We start from the raw sequence: 19,306 nt of genomic DNA on the forward strand, positions 1-19,306 counted from the left end.
TCCATAAACAATTCTTTGAGGGTTGCTGTAAGAAGTAAATAGGCAATGAATGTAAAGCTACTGGCATAAAAGGTATTTAGTAAAGGTTAGTTAACGTGAAGGATGATTTTCTGGGTATAATACTGTCCCTGGCTTTTGATATACTGTTCTAGGATTTAAAAAAATCATTCTCACTCCCACAAAAATTCATTCTGGCCTGTTTTCAGGAAAAATAAGTTTAAGTAAAAACTTTAAGTATAGCCAAGCAGGAGATTTCTAGCATATTTCCGAAGAAGTTTTGCAATTTCTTTTGCGCTAAAGGAAAAGAATGAAAGCCTACACCTTTGATTTCCCTTCCCACCCATTTCCTATAAACTACATTAGCTCATACTTTGGTGTTTCATTATCTGCCAAACTTTTTCTTTCAGTTCAGGATGAAGAGCCTATTTGGATAGGACACCTAAATTCTATTTGAAATTTATACCACTGAACATAATTTTTCATGCTCAGAGTTGGGAGAGAACAATAAAGAGATACAAGAAGTTCATAATTTTTTGGTTTGCCTAGATGAACCTAACAAACATAGATAATGTAGCACCTTTCAATCTCCAAATTCAAAAAAAAATTTTTGAAGGTAACATAAAGCATACTGACAGACTGTGGCAAATTAATTTTTAGAATTCTTAAATAAGCACTGTCATCAAATGAATTGAATGCTCACACTTGTAGTGCCATATTTGCACTTCTTTTGTTCTCAGTTAAATTATTCTGACATTAAGTTCGCTAATGGAAGAACTGTATCTGATATAAACACCTGTCTAGTGGGGAAACAAATAACAAGCAAAATGAGACACAGATTTTAAGGCAACACACACAATTAACCTTCCACAGAAGCCTATGGTTTATATAGAAGCAAGCTTTATGACAAGATGAAAATTTACTAATCTGAATGACCAAAACTTTAGAAGATGACAATGAAAAGAGGCAAACCTCACTTTAAGAAAAGTCAACAAAAAAAGGAACTTGGAAAGCAGGTAAAATGGAAGTTATTTACAATATAAAAACATTCACTACAGTTACTTTGGTAGTAAGCAACTCTAGTATACCTAACAGCACTGAATGCATAAAAATTCAACTTGCATTTCACTTTTTCAGAGCAAATTTACAACTTAAGGTGAGGTTCACTTGTAATGGTATCTAAAAAGTGGCTTTCCTTCCTTGCCACTCAGGCTTGCTCCAACTCTCTGGAGTACCATGGAGGCACAGAGCAACTCTCTGGTGTCAGACTGTTCTCAGGGCAGATGGAGGGCCGAGGCTGGTTTTCCCAGGAATGGCCAGCCCAAAGTAAGGCCACTGGCCAGCAACTCCCGGGCCAGCTGGCATGGAACAAAGTGTCTGGTTCCTACCTCCAGAGCAGAGGAAACTCAGCCAGCTGGCTTTCGATGGGCTGCACTAGTTGGAGTGCTCACAATTCCTTTCAAACCATCTGGCATTCTTTTTGAACCCTCAATTTACCCAGCACTATACTCTGATGTCTGAAATGCTCAGATAATTGGAGGAATCCCCACTGCCTACCTAGATAAGAAAGAGGCAGAATAACTGCTAAGTCAATTACTTCAAGAAATAATTTCTAAAGTTAAGAGTTGCTCTCATTTTACCTTGTGTATTATCTACCTTAAAATCTAAACTGTTCCCATGATTATTAAGAAAACTTTCAAAATAAATATCAGGTCAAATAAGAAGAAAACAGGCTAAACAGACAATTTAACATGTAGAAAAGTTGTAAGGCTTGTAAGACATGACCCTCACTACTCTGAACTTCTACAGAGCCTGTCTGTATCCTTCATGTGGCCCTAAAAGTAGACTTTGTATTGCTATATATACTTATCCTCCCAGCTAACTAGTAAGTGAAGAGTGTCTTCCAGCTGCTTTTTTTCCCTTACAGCTAATTTTTTTTTTTTTTTAAGATTTTATTTATTTATTTGACAGAGAGAGACACAGTGAGAGAGGGAATACAAGCAGGGGGAGTGGGAGAGGGAGAAGCAGGCGTCCTGCCGAGCAGGTAGCCTGATGCAGGGCTCCATCCCAGGACCCTGGGATCATGACCTGAGCTGAAGGCAGACGCTTAACGACTGAGCCACCCAGGTGCCCCACCTTACAGCTAATTTTACAAAAAGATCTGTTAATGATGTATTGAGTGTTTTAAAAGTTCCATTTCTAGAAATAAGAAAACTTAATCTGGAATAACATGAAGAAAGGACCTCTCCTCCAGGCAAGCCAAATAAAGAACAGGACTTGGCTTGACATAAAAATATTTTATTAAGTGGTCAAAATGACTTATCAAGTGACCAAACTGTTGCGAAGTGCTATAGGGTTGCTCATCTGTCAGGACTCCTGGGTAGCTCAGTTGGTTAAGCGTCGGACTCTTGATTTTGGCTCAGGTCATCTCGGGGTTGTGAGAGAGAGCCCTGTGTTGGGCATGGAGCCTGCTTGGGATTCTTTCTTCCTCTCCCTCCCTCTCCTAAAAAAAAAAAGGGGGAGTTCATCTGACAATTGTAGATCATTTTACTAATCTATCACTAATCTGTCAATTGTAGATCATTTTACTAATCTATGACTAATCTATTACTAATATGGGAATAGAGAGGCCAGCAATCAGAAAAAAAAAACCAGCTGAGTTGCATTTATAGCCAGTATACCTTATGAGATAGAAGTGCTCTGAGCAAAAATATTAGATCAAACATTAGAAACTGGAGAAGGCTATACAAATAATAACTGTAATTACAGTTTTCATTGTGTTTATCCCCATGCCAAGTACTGACTTTAGCATTTTACATATTATTTCATTTGATATATACAACAAACATATGAGGTGGGTACTATTATTTCCATCTTGCAGATGAAGAAACAGAGTCATCAGGAAACCTGTCCAAAGTCACATGGCTAAATTGCAAGAGCTGGAATTCAACTCCAAGCAGTCTTACTCCAAGAATCTGGGTGCACAACTGCCAGTGTTAAGTTATACTCATGAAAGAATGAAATGTAGGGAAAAATTCAATCATTAAAATAGTCTTTGTAATTCTTTCAACTCTAAGTGTAGCAAAAGGTGGTAATTAGGGGCACCTGGGTGGCTCAGTCAGTTAAGGGCCCGACTCTCGATTTTTGGCTCAAGTCATGAGCTCAGGGGCCTGGGATTGAGCACCTCGGGTTCCATGCTCAGCAGGGAATCTGCTTGAGATTCTTTCCTGTTGCCCCTCCCTCCATTCATGCTTGCTCATGCTCTCTCTCTAAAATAAAGAAATAAATCTTTTTTAAAAAGTGGTAATTAAAAAAATTAACATACACTGATTTTCTTGTCAGAAATTTTTAAAAAGCAAGAGCTATTCTACCAGGTTAAAAGTGTCAGTTTTGCCTTTTTTTGCCAGTTGCTATTCTAAGGGACAGAGTGGTAAACAGGGCAGATGGAAATCTTTGCCTTCCTGGAGCTAAGGTTCTAGTCGGGGTAAGAGACAAAAAAATCAGTTAACAGAATTTCAGAGTTATACATTTTACAGAGGAGGTAGGAAGGAAATGTGTATTTCTCTTTTGAGACATTTAACTATGAAGGTAAATGAAAGGGATGGATGGGAGGTCAGGGGGAAGTTGTTTTTAGTTTTGTTGTAATTTTAAAATTATTTTTAAAGATGGGCAACATCAGAGCATGTTTGTATGTTGACATGGATGGTGCCTTGGAGGGTTGCTGATGATGCAAAAGAGAGACAAATTCAGGAGTAAGTCCTTGAGTAGATATTAGAGGGAATATGGAAGGGAGGGAAGCTGGCCTCTCATAGGAAGAAAACATAAAACATGGGCCCTAAGAAAGGTGGATTTCTAGATTTGGTGAGTGGAAGTTGAGTGGTATCTGTCTTATAACTTCTAAACCTCAATGAAATATGTAGCCTGCTTATCTGCATGGGGAAGGGTGGGCTGCTCATGAGTTTAAAGAGTGGGAAGAAATTATTAAATAGTTATAGGCAAAAATATTAGGAATCTGATCGCTTTCCTGGGCAGTGCTGAGAGTCCACTTCAGATTTCTGGTCCTGAATCTAAGTTCTCTAATATTCAACCACTTATGTGCACTCACGGAAAAACCAGATGAGAGATAAAACAGCTATAAATAGAAAAAAAAATTCCTGGCTAAAAAATAAAATAAAAAAATATGTATCCAAGAGCATATGTATCCATGTCACAGTTACTAACAATGTCCAATCAAGCTGTGGTCTACATAGCTCCATTTGTCTCCACCTTCTCACAACAGAAATTCTTGTAAATAATATATTTGTCATATTTAGTCACGACATATTTAATCATAAAGCTTAAAGATTATTTCTTTTTGGTCATGAATGCTTCTGCTACTTCCTAAGGTAGTTTTTTTTTTTTTTAAGATTTTATTTATTTGACAGAGAGAGCGAGAGAGCACAAGCAGAGGGTGTAGCAGAGGGAGAGGGAGAAGCAGGCTCCCCGCTGAGCAGGGAGCCCGATGCGGGCTTGATCCCCAGGATGCTGGGATCATGACCTGAGAGGAAGGCAGATGCTTAACCATCTGAGCCACCCAGGCGCCCCCTAAGGTAGATTTTTTAAAATGCACCTGATAGTCTTGTACGTTTCAGAGGTGATTGCATTTCATTGCTTGAAGAAACTTTCTCTGTGGTAACTGAGATCCTAAAACAGAAGATCCTAAAATCTTCCAGAGTGGGAGAAAAATAGGAATGGGGATTAGACTTGGATTGGACTTCTTAATAGCAACATCAGAAGCTAATAGAACAATGCCTTCAAAAGAGGGACACTAATTTTCAATCTAGAATATTCAGCTAAACCACTATTCGATTCACGTGTGGGGGTTAAACGAAGACATTTCCAGATATGCAACTTCTGAATTCAGGAAGAATGTCAGTTTGTATGTGCCCTGTCTCTGGAAGGTACAATAGAATAAGGAAGACATAGGATCCAAGAAATAAAGGATCCAACACAGGAGGAAGGCAAAAAGAATTCCCAAGATATGGCAAAGGGAAGTCCTAGATGACAGGAAGGAAAAAGAAATGAAACATTACCTGAAAATATTGAAAGATTATCAGTTGTCAGATATTGAGGATGAGTCAGTGACTGGTACAAAGAAAACAAAGCAAATGAAAAACAAACAAAAGAGGCAATTATTTAATTTAGAGAAACAAAAGCACAAGATAGAAAATGTAATACTAGTAGGCTACATGGCTCATCTGTGAATAACAGGTACATTGTCACAGTCATATAAATACTGAATACTGACTTGACTGGGAACTGTACTTATGTAGGACAACCAAGTCCTCAACATCCAAAATAGAAGTCCACAGATGATGTCCAAAGATGGAAAATCAAGAAATAAGTTTAAACATTAAGAATGAAGTAAATATAAAGGTAAATACCAGAAAGAACTGCTAAGAGTTGAAAGCATTTCAACATTCTGAAACTGCTGATTTTTTACTACTCAATCTAAAAAATGGCAATTTCATATAAGTTAATACATTATAACATTACTTTATCACTGATTTTATTTTATTTTGTAAAAATTTTTTATTTATTTTTGCGAGCATGCAGGGCTGGGGGGGTGGGGAAGAGTGAGCACGCAAGCGCACGCACGACGCGCAGAGGGAGAAGCAGACTCCCCACTGAGCAGGGAGCCCAATGCTGGACTCCGTCCCAGGACCCTGGGATCATGACCTGAGCCAAAGGCAAATGCTCAAATGACTGAGGCACCCAGGCGCCCTATTACTGATTTTAGAATAAGCTGCCATTTGAAACAAAACAATTATTGATAGAAAGTGCTCAATAGAAAAAAAGCTCTACTTTTTGTTATCAGACATTTTTGGGGGAATAAAATACCGCAGTTTGAGGTAACAAAGTGTTACTATACATGCTATCACCATCACTGACATAACAGTATTACTATTGCTAATAGAAAGAATATCTTTACTACTAAAACGGCATTTAACATAATTTAATCTATTTTCATGATACAGAAATTACTTCAGAATTTTTCTTCAAACATCATACTACAGAAATGCTAAACGATGGGTTGGTAAAGAATTTGATTAACAGAATGCCGAATAAAAAGGCCAGGATGTTTTTAAGTTCCTTTCTTGATACAAACAATAGCTAAGTCACTCTTGCAAAATAAAGTTCCACAATACTGTGTGGTACTATGCAAGCCTGTTTCAGTGATAATTCCGGTTATACTACTCTGTTTATCTAAGACTTCCCCTTATGGTTTGTTTTAAGGGAATTCCTAAAAAAAAAATCTCATGCAGGCAGTTATAAATTATTGGGGTTGCTTCAATATTAGTGACACTAGTTTATGAAGTTAATGAAGGCCTTGTTTTTAAGTTAACTTATTTTGAGTTAAGTTCATTGATACTAAAATTTTATTTAAATTCTTCATCATAAAAACAAAAGTTCTCCAAAGTCAACCTTTACTAATTTTACTTTTACAAAAAAAGAATTTGACCATGCTAACATAAGTTAAGACTTTTACCAAGAATAATATATTCCTATCCAACCAATGGAAAATTTCCCCTTCAAATTAAAAGCAAATGTTTTCAATAGAGGGAATATTCATAAACAGATGCTGTGGAAGACTGCTTAGTTTGGATTTCATTTTGCACTAAAAACTACCAGGAATTAAAATACAGATGATTAAAAAATAATCTTAAAGAGAATCTTAAAACTGAACCAATTCAATTATTCATATCACCCAATAAGATCTTAATTTTTTTACCACTATTTTCAATCAAAAGAGCACAGGAAAAATCTATTTTGAAAATGTGTTTCTTATATACAAGTTTAGCTAATTTCCTCTCTCTCTGCAAAATTATAAGGGTAAAAAAGAAACTGAAAATGCAACCAACAATATTCTAAAACTTATAAAATCTGGTATAAAAAGAGAAAAAGGTCCAAACTATTACAAATGCCTCCTTTTAATTGGTCTGCATCAACTGTAACTCTTCATAACTACCAAGACAACAAAGTCAGGCAGTCCAACCCATGGAACCAAAGTCTGTGGGAACCTGCAGAGCTTCCTTCTTTCTCTGGGGACGAGGACAAGGATAAAAGGTGTTCTGTTTTCCAGTAGTCCTGTAAGAGGAGCCATTGAGCTGGGCCACACAACCAGACAACAGAGCACAGGAAAATTCAGATCAAAGCAAGGACGCATGCCAGGGTAATATGCAATAAAACCCTTTGCCAAAGCACTCAGAGAAAAAAGCAAGGAGGTGGAGAGAACCTGCTGGACCACCTTCTTAACACAGGGAGACAGGGAGAAACAAAATCTGCTTCTACTGAGGAGCTGAGAAGACAGTGTCCTAGATATGTTGGAGTATTTCTGTAGACGTATGTATGAGTAAAGAGACATATTACCAATGAACTAAACCCAGAACGCAGTGTCCTATATGTTCTGGAGTATTCCCATACACATAATATAGGAGTATATTACCATTACCTAAACCCAAAAAGCAAAGTGTTCTAAGTATACAGATATATGAGAATATTAATTTTCAATGAACATATAAAAATATTCATTTTCAATTAACAAAACGCACTGGTTTTACAGTAAGAAACATAAAATATTGTTTGAAAGAATATCAGAGACAGAATTGGGTGAAGTTCTAATGAATTAATATCTCTTTTTCTTCATACCCTTTTTAATCTCTGATTCTCTCATTTCATAGGGGACACGGAGGACGGACGGACGGACGGACGGGCGGACACACACACAAAATTAGGTCTCCGGAAACAAAGGAGGGTCCTTAATTATCCGGCCTGTGGAAGCACACACGCCCCCCACCCACAGATAGGGGCCACCACCTGACTTTAATTAATGAGTAAGATGAGGCGAGAGATCTCACCCCAGCCCACAGCCATGCACACAGTGACAAACGGGCACGAGACAAACGCCACAAAGAAAGGGGAGGGGCAGGTGGGGACCAGGAAAAACACTGCCACGCCGCACCCCCCCAGGCGCGTTCCCATGGCCAGCGCGGAGGCAGCCGTCCTCGCCATCCTCGTCCTCGCCTCCCGGCTCATCCAAGCCGCCTCCCCAGCCCGGGGACCGACGCCGGGCACGGGCTAGCGGGGCGTGCGGGGCGCCGCGAACCTTCCCTCTGTGACCTCCCCGTGACAGACAGCCTCGCGCCGCCCTTTGTGCGGGACTCAGCCTCCGGCCCCGGTGGACCCCCCCCCCCCCCCGCGTCCCTCCCGGCCTGGGCCGCTGTCCCACCCTTCCCCGTCCCCGCCGAAACGCCCGGGAGTGTGAATGGGGGAGGCTGGCGCGGGCCCGCGGTCTCCTCAGCATCCCGAACCCCGAGCCGCCCGGTCCCCTAAGCCCCGGCCCCGGGGCGACGGCCCCGGTGCCCTGCCCTCGCTCCCTCACTTACTCGGGCGCGCCGGCTGCGGCGGCGGGTATGCGGGACCGTCAGCGCGAGGCGGCAGGAGGGAGGCTGCAGGCGACGAGCGTCCGTCGGCACCGAGCGCGGCTGAGGTGGCGGCGGCAGACTGCGCGCGGCGGCCCCCGACGAGGGGCGGGCCCGGCGGGGGAGGGGCGGGCGCCGCGCCTCTCATTCATGCCGCGGGGGCGGGGTGAGGGACCCGGATGCCCGGGCAGCTCCCGCCCACCTCGCTGAGGGCGCCTTGGCTTCAGAGTATGCAGTGCGCAGGCGCGGCGCTCGGTGTCCTGTCCTGGTTCCGCCCCGCCCCCTGAGGGGGGCATTTCCACGGGCGGGGCTGCAGCAGATAGACCGATTCCCTCATCTGTTTAGTATTTTTGCGTGTTCTATAAACATTTTTTAAGGTGAAAGTTTGGAACGCCACCTCCTTCCTAGCATCCAGCCTCCCAATCTCCGAGGGCACGGGAATGCCCATTAGTTAGATGGAAAGACAGTACACACCGCCCCCTTCCTCCATTTGTCTCTCCTGCAGCAGGTCCTCTCCGCTGAATGCTGGGACCATAGTGGTAGATGAGACCCAGAATCTGCCCAGGTAGTGGAGAGAAGCGTGTGCAAGAAAGAGTGCATTACATTGTTTATTTGCATTGACCTGGTCCCCTCAGCCCCCAGCCCTCATTCCACAGGGCAGGCAAGAAACTGACCATGGTTTTGAAGAGGGCCCAGACCTTTCTGTAAAATCAAGGCCTGGGGTGTTGCAGCTCCAAGGATCTGTGAAGGCCTCTCGTCTTTGGTAGACGGTGTACTCTGTGGAGACACCCTCCTTTCTTAGCCCCTTGGCACTGCCACTCCTGGGCCACAGAAATCTTTGGGGATGCTGGGAGCCTGTAGGAGGCCTCACAGCCTTCCCCTCTGAGGTTCCTCAGCTGAGTGTGAGGGTACAGCTCAGTCCTGATGTTCCCTTCTGAGGTTCTCCTTCCTTTTCCTATCTTCCAGCCTTCCCTCACATAAACCATAAGCAACTCAGTGGCTTAACTTTGGGAAGCAAATTCATCATGGCAAGTGCCTATAGACAAATTCCCTCTGCTTTGCAAGCCATAAGCTTCCAAGGCAAGGGGGAAGTAAAGACAAAAACATCAGTGAACATCTCAAGAAGTTACCCAGCAGTTACAGTCCCCCAAGGTGAGAGATGGTTGGAGGCATGTGCTCTGTAGAGTGTGACAAAAGGAAGGATGGGGGAGGCCCATTCTTCCTTTAAAGCTGCCTATCAACACCTACCCCTTGCCCTTCAAGCCAAGAACCTCAGGGGCCCTTTCATTCTCTCACTTCCCTTCTAGCTCTCAAAGGGAGTTGTCACCAGAAGGACCTTCCCAACTCTGGTTTGCTGATACCTGTCACTCTGTCTAAACCAGGCCTCCTCGTCTCTCTCCTGGCCTATTGATTCCCATGCAAATCAATTCCCAGGATATGCAGATCTGCCCATGTCACTGTCTTTTTCTAAAGTGACCCACTTGATCTTTACTTTCCGGTCATTTCCAGAGCAACACCACAATGTTTCACCCTCAGTGCCTGTGTTCTTGATGTTTTCTTTACTAGGAAAGCAAAACTTATCTAGGAACACTCAAGAGTCACTTTTTAATGAAGTCTTCCTTCCTTTCTCCACCTTGTTGACAGACTTTCTTTTGGAATCCTCCTGGGTCCTGTACCCAAGTCCCTGTGAGCCCCAGGCATACTTAGGATTCATACCCATTTGTTGGTATTTTACTCCCCCGCCAGAATGTGAGCCCTTCAACAATGGGAACAATGTCTCCTCAAGACCTAGCAGGTGATTGGCAAAACAATTAGGAAGCAATGGTTGTTGGGAGAGGTGATATTCCCTGGGAGGCCAGGGAGGTTCCACAGGGGTGAGAAGAGCTGAACTCTCTTTTCTTTCTCCTCCCTTCTTGTGGCTTCCTTTACCCTCAACGTGTTAGGAAACCTGTTTTATTTGTTTGTTTAAAAAGCTTGGCTAGAAATTCTCTAGTCCAAGCTGGTTGTAGGGTAGAGGGTGGAGTGGCTTTAGCTTCATGTCCTTTGTCCTTATGGACAAACTCAGGAGAGAGAGAGAGAGAGAGAGAGAGAGTAGATTGTTCCTTGTTCCTCTTGGGAGAGAAGTCAGATTTTTTGGTCTCCTGGTGTCTCCAGCTAGAGTTCACAAGCTGATCCATGATCCTATCTGTCTAGTGATACAGAAGGTTCTACTTCCCTCTTAGTATACCCAACCGCCCCCACCTCTGGCTCCCTTACCTAGAGTTCTCACTCGCACAAGCAGGGGGAGTGGGAGAGGGAGAAGCATGTGCGGGTGGAGTGTGGGTACATTTAGAGAGATCTGGGCAGTTTAGGTGAGCACCCCCCAAACAGCAGACGTCCAGGACTTGAAGTAGTGGCTTTCTCAGCTAACATGGGCTCTTGTTCCTTGTGATGGAGGAGTGGGAAAGCCTTCACTGTTTAGGGCCTCAGAGGATCTCTCTCTCTATTTCCTCTCCCCTCAGACCTCTCTCATCCTCTTCCTACATTATACTTCTTTTAAAGCATTTGCCTCACTCTAACCCATTACTCAGAAAACCACCCTTACCTGCATGGCAGAAGTCTTTCAAGACCCCTCTACCCTCTGGAAAATAAATGACATCTAATTTTAAATCAAATGGTAGTGACCAATTTTGGAACAGCAACTTTCTGGATGGTAACTGTAGTGGGAGCAAGGGCTGCTTTTAGTCATCTTGGATCTGGTGCTCAATAAGAGTTTGTTGAATGACTGTATGGCCAATGAAGGCAAAATCAGTGTTTCTAAGAGAAGCTAGAAATCAAAGGTTGTCCTCAGCCCAACCCCTCTGCCCATCCTCTCCTCCTGGTGAGAACTATCCATCTGTTAAGTGGTGGGCACTATCCCAGAAAAACATTCCTCATATTGGCCAAAGATTTGGCTGCTTAGTTATCTAGACCTCTGGATGACCCTTTCAAGGGTCGACCAGTCAATGCTTTGACCCTTTGGACTGGGTCAGCAGAGGAATCTCACTATTTCTGTGAGAACCTGAGGTGTGTTCCTGTGTTCTCTGAACCCCTTCATTTGAGAATTCCAGTCTTCTCCTGGGCCTCCTCCTCCAAGAACCCTCCCAATAGCCCATGTGGACCTCTAGATGGGGTGTGACCCTGCCCATAGAGGCCTGAATTGCTCCTTGGTGCAGGATGTGTGTATACAATTGTGAAACAGTGCAAATGTGGGAGGAAGTGTAGGTTCCTATGTGCATGGTGGCTTTGGGTAAGACTGTGTCCACCCTCAGAAACAGAAGGCAGGGATTCTGCCCTCAGCCACCAGCAATCCATACTGCCTTTCTGGCACCCACAGGCCCAATCACCCAAACAGAACTCAGAGCCCTGAAAATATAAATGTGCTCAGGAGCCCATGTGAGAGTTAGCTGAGGCCAGCTGCAGATGGAGAGAATGGGAGCACAACTTCCCAGGGGTGGTGCGGCCTGCTCAGACTAACCATCGCATTGGAGTCCACCTGTCTTAGTGTGGATTCTCCCAAAAAGAGGCCCAAGACAAGGGCTGGAATGCAGGTAATAGTGGAAACAGGAGTGAAGAAATGGGAAAGCAAGATAGAGAAGGGAGAAAAGCTAATCCGAAGGGGTGTTGATGAGCCAGTTACTGCCATGGGCACCTCAGAGAAACCTGGTGGAACAGTCTCAACACTGTCCTCCCAAATGATGAGGAGGCTGGGGTATCTACCTTATGATTTCCATCTCCCTGTTGCTTCTAAATGACCATCAGGGAACTTTCAAGTTATGGCTGTGCAGCAAGGCAAGCTACCTAGCTCAGGTCCTCCTCCCTCTACCACTACAACCACCATTAGAAACCCCCCACCCTCCCCACCACAATTCCTGCCCCTCTTGAGTTCTCTCACCCAATTGTGTCATTACCTTTTCTCTTTGTTCTTAGGTCTGAGCTTGTAAGAGGAAGTGAAGTGGGGTGATATCTTTGCCCGCAAACCGTTCTAAGAAAAAGGAACTATAGTGGTTCTTCCCCCATTTGAATCTATCCAATCTACCCAAATAGCTCTCCGCCATCATCACCTCGTCCCAAAGCAAGGCACAGGAAAGAGAGAGAGAGAGAGCAAGAAAGCAGGCAGGCTTTCTGGAATGACTTCTGGCATCCCAGAGTCATAGAAGCAGAGCTAGAAGAATGAACCCTCTCCTTAGAAAGATGAGCCCCCTGTTTTGTTTCTCCTTTTGCTTCTCCTGCTATTGCAGCACCTCCTCTAAGCAGGCTTCCGTGGTTTGTCTTGGCTTTCCGCCCTTCTAACCCACATGATTGTAATCGGGACTCAGTCCTTCATGCCCTCTGAAGGCTCTGAGGCAGGCAAAGACCATGACTGGGGGAAGAGCCTTGAACTCTGTAGTGGAGTGTGTCCTCCGCCCTGAGATACGGCTTCCGTCACAGGCCTCTGGCTCCCTTACCTAGAGTTCTCACTCGCCTGTCTGTCATCCAAAGGAGCATACCGGGAGAACAATGCTGGGAGGCAATGTGTTTCTAATACCACCAGAGGCTTCTTTCTTCCCTCCCCCTCCCCAGTTAAAATGGTGAAACGAACCCACACATCTACTTTTGCTCCTTCCTGAAAGCCACTAAAACTATTCTAAAGGGATTGTTTTTTATTCTTTATTTATTTTTAAAGATTTTATTTATCTTTTTGACAGAGAGAGACACAGCAAGAGAGGGAGCACAAGCAGGGGGAGTGGGAGAGGGAGAAGCAGGCCCCCCACGGAGCAGGGAGCCTGATGCAGGGCTCGATCCCAGGACCCTGGGATCATGACCCGAGCTGAAGGCAGAAGCTTAATGACTGAGCCACCCAGGCGCCCCAAGGGATTGTTTTTTTTTAAAAAGACACAAATTCACAAGGACAGAGAGGATAGAAAGGGAGACAATGGCAAAAAGAATTTTGTAAGCTGGAAAACGGATGAGTGGCAATTGACTTAGCAGACAAGAAAGCGAAAAACCCAGGAAAAGCTAAGAACAGCCTTATTTTCATGGCAAAATCCTAAAAACAAAACAAAACAAAAACTCCAAAAAACAAACAAATAAAAGGAATTGGCAGTCCTAGATAACCTCTGGAACTGAGCAAGCCACAATCAGGACAACTGGGTGAAACGTGATTGGGAAGCAATTAAAGTCTCCCTTCTATCACCCTCCATGCTGCAGAGCCCCATCTCCCAACAGGCACATGGCTGGAGATGTAGCTTCTAGAAGAGGGTAAAACAGAAGGTCTCTCGATTGAGTGTACCAGGGATGGCTGTGAGCAAAGGTTTCATGTGAAGAACAGGGGCATTAAGTGAATATTTACTCACTACACATAGATCCTCAGCTTTCTTCTCTGCTCGCTTACCAAATCCCTGACAGCCATACTCCACCCCTCGTCTCTGGAATTCTGACCAGCCCCAAAGGAAAGAACTAAGGATCCTGACATTAGAAATCCCAATAAATGACAACCCGTGTCACCCTACAGTGAATCTCTTGAGTTGACAAGTCTGAATCCCACACTTTCAATAAGCTTTTCAGGCCTTTAGTCTTTTTTTTTTTTTTAAGATTTTATTTATTTATTTGACAGAGAGAGAGACAGCGAGAGAGAGGGAACACAAGCAGGGGGAGTAGGAGGGGGAGAAGCAGGCTTCCCGCTGAGCAGCGAGCCCGATGCGATGCGGGGCTCCACCCCAGGACTCTGGGATCATGACCTGAGCCGAAGGCAGATGCTTAACGACTCAGCCACCCAGGTGCCCCCAGGCCTTTAGTCTTAATCAAGAACAGACAGCCAAAGATCATGCCTTAGGTTCCCTGGAAACAGATGCTGAAATGAAGACTCAGGTGCACATGATTTATTGAGGGTGGGCTCTCGGGAGAAGCCTTCCCCATGCCTCATGTCTCACCTCCTCCAGAAGTAGCCAGGGAAGGAGCTGAGCAAGGGTGTGGTCTTGGCTGGAGTCTAGCCTCAGTCTGATTCCACAGGGAACCCTGGAGTGTGAATTGCACCACAGGATTGATTTCACCTGGAAGCAAGAGGGCTGTTTTGTGCCCACACATTAATCAATCATTGATTATGGGCTACCAGAGTGGAGGCCGTAATCTCCCAGGCAAGGCAGCTCCTGACTGTGGTCAATTCTCTAGAGAAAGGGGCAGCTCTGATCCATTAATAACCAACACTTGCAGCAGCTGGGGTATGGGTAAGATCCCAATAACTTCTGCTACAGGTTACCAGATATCTGAGGAAAACTGCTAACAGCAAGAGAAGGAAGAAATAATAACAAAAACAAATAAACAAGCAAACTAATAACCAAAATAAACATAAAAATAAGCCACTTGGAAGAAACCTGAACTTATTCTCAAGGATAAGAGATGATATTGCACCCATGAAACAAGAATAAGATGCTATTTTAGAAGACAGGGAACAAAAATAAGCTTTTAAAACAAACAAACAAACAAACATATAGCAGAAATGAAAAACTCAGTATTTCCCAGAAATAGATCCAAAAGACAAAACAATGAAAAATAGGAAAGAAAAGAGGACTGCAGGAGGAATAGTCCAGAAGCTGTAACATCTGAATAACAGTCATTCCAGAAAGAGAGGGGAGGAAATCATCAATGAGATAATTCAAGAAAAATTTCGCAAACTGTAAAAACAAATTTCCAGGTTGAAAGGGCCCATCATGTGCGTAGGTCAATGGGTAAAAGTGGCCCAACCAGTACACATACTTGTGAAATTTCAGAACCCTGGGGACAAAGGAGATTCCACAAGCTTGAATAAAGAAAAAAGAGTCATATACCAAGTCTCAAGAATCAGAATGGCTTCAGACTTCTCTTCACTGGAACTGTTCCAGGAACACTGAAAAGTAGAATAAAAAAGAGTAATATCCTTATAATTCTAAAGGAAATCTGTTTCCAATCTATAATTCTATAACCAGCCAACCCATCAATCAAAAACTAAGTAGAATAAAGACTTTCAGATATGCACAATCTCATGCATCCTTTACTTGGAAGTAACTAAAGGATGTGTTCTACCAAAATGAGGGAGTAAACCAAAGAGAATGACACAATACAGGAAGAAGGAGATCCAACACAGTGGAGGAGGTATGGGAATCCCTGTAAGGCTGAATATAGTGTGAACCTAGGAGGATTGGAGCTGAGAGACTCAAGACACAGATATGTTAAGGATCGTCATTACCAAGATGACCACTGACATTGTACCAATTTATAACCAGTTTTTCTTCGAGGTACAAACTTTTGAGGTAAATTGGCTAGATTACAGAGACCCCACTTATTGATGGAAAAAGCTCTCGTCTAATACTGTTGAGACTTGGTATTCAGCTCTGGTTTTGTCTTGAAGTAGCTGTGCTGGGAAAGTCTCTTTCCCTTCCTGGACTTCTAGATCATCCTCTGTCAATGTCAAGAATGGGCATGTGTCTTGAATGGACAAGAATGCCATGTGTCTTTAAGGCTATCTGTGCCTCTGTGAAATGTATTCTTCATGATATACAGTTCTGTGAGTTTTGAAAAATGCATAGTTATGTAACCACCTCTGCAGTCATCACCCTAAAAAAAATGTTCTCATGCTAACTCCTTTGTAGTCAACCCATCTTTCCTCCCCTTAACTCCTGGAAACCACCAATCTATTCTCCATCCTTACCTTTCCTATAATATGGACATGGAATCATACAGTATAAAGCCTTTTGAGTCTGTTTTTTTTCATTGAACACAATGCATTTCATTTGACACACTAGCCAGCAATTACCACTAATGTTGTTTCCAGTTCTCCCCCAAAGCAGCTTCTGAGGCAAGAATTCAAATGCAAATAGTTGATGTGGGAGGTGATCCCAGGAAGTGCTAGTTAAGGGAATGAAGAAGTGAGACAGGGAAGAGAAGGAAGCCAATATAGGGTGTGTTTTTTTCAAGTAGGATATCACTGTGGGCAAAAAGCTCCACCCTTTGGGGACTCTGGGGTCCACTGCAGAACCCCTACCTCAGAGCTGTCCAGCCTAATGGTTGAAGAAGCTGGGATATTTATCCACCAACTTCCTGTTCACCATTGGTTGAGGGTTGCCTCTGGGGGCCTTAAGTCTCTAGCACTCCTGGCTTGCCTGGTATGTGGACCAAACATGTTCCTGCCACCAGGAAAAAAAAAAAAGCCCTCAGGCAGAAAGTTACAGGTATTCACAGTAAGCAGCTTTTGGTGTGCAGTGGTGAGTGCCAAGAGAGACGTGTGAGGCATTGACAGGTTTGGCTACACCCTGCCCCTCCAAGTGAGAGGATGAAACCCTCGTACACCACAAAACAGCTGCAGAGAGGAGCCTTGAGGGAGTCTGTGGTTAGGGCCTGAGAAGACAGCCAGGACAATGAACCCGGGGTCCCACTGGAAGAATTCTAAGGACGGGGACTTTTTACCTTGAGAGTAGGAGGGGACCTCTGAGAGAGGTAAGACTACCCTACCTGAGGACTGATGGGGGCCACTCCAAAACAAGTCTACATCCCCACTGCTGAATCCCACCCTTGTACCACCTTCCCCTTCCTCAATTAGAATCAATCCCCTGATGTGAACAGTAGAGCTTTTTCTCTACATAGTTGGTAAAACAGGCTTGTATTACTTACTTAGAACCCCCCGTTCTCTTAGCATATTATTGGTTTAATGGATGGGCCTCTCAGCAGAAAAATGCGGATGTGCAAGAAATACCTTTCAATTTTCACAACCTAAACTGAACTCAGTTTCTTTCTTTCTTTTTTTTTTTTTTTTTTAAGATTTTTATTTATTTGCCAGAGAGGGAGAGAGAGCACAAGCAGGGGGAGCAGCAGAGAGAGGGAGAAGCAGGCTCCTGCTGAGCAGAGAGCCCGATGAGGGACTTGATCCCAGGACCCTGGGATCGTGACCTGAGCCGAAGGCAGATGCTTCACTGACTGAGCCCCCCAGGCGTCCCCTGAACTCAGTTTCTACTGTGAGCTTCATTCTGTGTTGGTGTCACCTTAATCTCAGTCAGTTGTTGCCTGTTTCCAGGGGACTTTCAGAAATCCAGAGCTTTGGCAGGTGGCGTCTGGTCTGCATCATCACTGTCCACATCAGCATCACACGAGATGCGCTCTTTTGACTTTGTCTTTGGTGGTCAGTTCAAGCAAGTCCTTGCTGGCCCCACCTTCATCCTTGACTGCTTGATTCCTTGGGGGCTGCTGTCTCTCAGCCAATTCCTGTGCCCTTCTTGATCTGTGGGGTATTCTAAAGTTCTGTGATGGGTCAAGGGGACTTGGTGGATTATCCAGGACTCTCCAGATTTTCTAGGCTATTCACAGATGTACACAACTCATTCTGTTATTTCTACACTTTCCTGACTCTTGGGAGCCCTGGCTATATCTAATGTAATGCATGCACACAGTCATCTCTTTGGGGAGGTCTTACTGACGCCCTGAGCTCTACCCCAGGTTCTCTTTGCATTTGGATTTTCCAAACCGATATGGGTTTCATTGAGGAAAAAAAGGCAAGATGTAGAGCTTCCTTTCTCAGATATCCACCATCATGTAATTCTCCTTACCATCCAGTTTGGGGATTTATTCTAATGTAGGTGTGGATATGTACTTTCTTTCAAATCAAATGCATTTTCTCAAACATGTTATACAGTTAGCATATACATTCCTCTAGGTTTCTAGTGGGCCGTCTTTTAAATTAACTTTTTATTTTTAGGCAATTGTAGATTCACATGAAATTGTGAGTAATAATACAGAAATATCCTTGTACCCCTCATTCAGTCTCCTCCAATGGTAACATCTTATATAACTATAGCACAATAGCAGAGCCAGGAAATTGACATTGATACAATATACCAATCTTACTCAGTTTTCTCCAGTTCTGCAGACAGGTGTGTGTATCTATTTCATTTTATGAAACTTATCACAAATGTAGATCCATGTAATCACCACCATCGTTGAGATACAGAACAGTTTAACCACCACAAGTATCCCTTGTGCTGCCCTTTTAAATCACACCCATTATTCTTGCCACCCCACTCCACCCCATGCTGTCCCTAAATCCTGGCAATTACTAATAAATTCTCCATCTACATAATTTTGTTATCTCAAGAATGTTTTATAAATGAAATTATACAGTGTGTAGGCTTTGGGGATTGGTTTTATTTACACATCATAATTCCCTGGAGATTCATCCAAATTGTATCAGTAGTTCATTCCTTTTTATTGCTGAGCAGTATTCCACAGTTTATTTAACCATTCACCCATTGAAAGATATCTTGATCGTTTCTAATTTGGGCTATTACAAATAGTCAAGACAATACAATAGTGATGAACATTCATGTATAGGTTTTTGTATGAACATAATTTCTCTGGGATAAATGCCCAGGAGTGCCATTGCTGAGTCATATGGAACTGTGTGTTTAATTTTATAAGAAACTACCACATTGTTTTCTAGAGTGGCTGTACCATTTGATAGTCCCACCAGCAATGTGTAAGTGATCTAAATCCTCTGCATTCTCACCAGCATTTTCTGGGTCACAACTTTTTATTCTAGCTATTCTGGTAGGTGTATAATAATATTTCATTGTGACTAATGAGATGTTGAACACATTTCCCCAGTGGCTAATGATGTCAAACGTTTTTTTTTTTTTCATGTGCTTATTAACCATCTGTAGAACATCTTTGGTAAAATGCTTGGCCAATCTTTTGCTCATTTTCTAAAATTCATGTTTCTGAATTTTTTTTTCATTTCCCCAGTGGCTAATGATGTTGAACACATTTTCCCAGTGGCTAATGATGTAAAACATTTTTTTTTTCATGTGCTTATTAACCATCTGTAG

General features: G+C 43.3%; 1 protein-coding gene across 2 annotated transcripts in view; it reads right to left on the reverse strand.

Moving 5' to 3' along the window:
* The window catches only part of RNF24 (ring finger protein 24), a 93,374-nt gene extending 84,813 nt beyond the window's left edge, over positions 1–8,561 (reverse strand). For both annotated transcript variants that reach the window (XM_032420066.1, XM_032420064.1), the window contains exon 1: positions 8,424–8,561. The gene's annotated coding sequence lies outside the window, so the exon portion shown is untranslated. The remainder of the gene's footprint in view (positions 1–8,423) is intronic.
* Positions 8,562–19,306: the final 10,745 nt, after the last annotated feature.

This window comes from Phoca vitulina, unplaced genomic scaffold (genome assembly GCF_004348235.1).
Source record: "Phoca vitulina isolate PV1807 unplaced genomic scaffold, GSC_HSeal_1.0 scaffold22, whole genome shotgun sequence".
NCBI classification, from domain to species: Eukaryota; Metazoa; Chordata; class Mammalia; order Carnivora; family Phocidae; genus Phoca; species Phoca vitulina.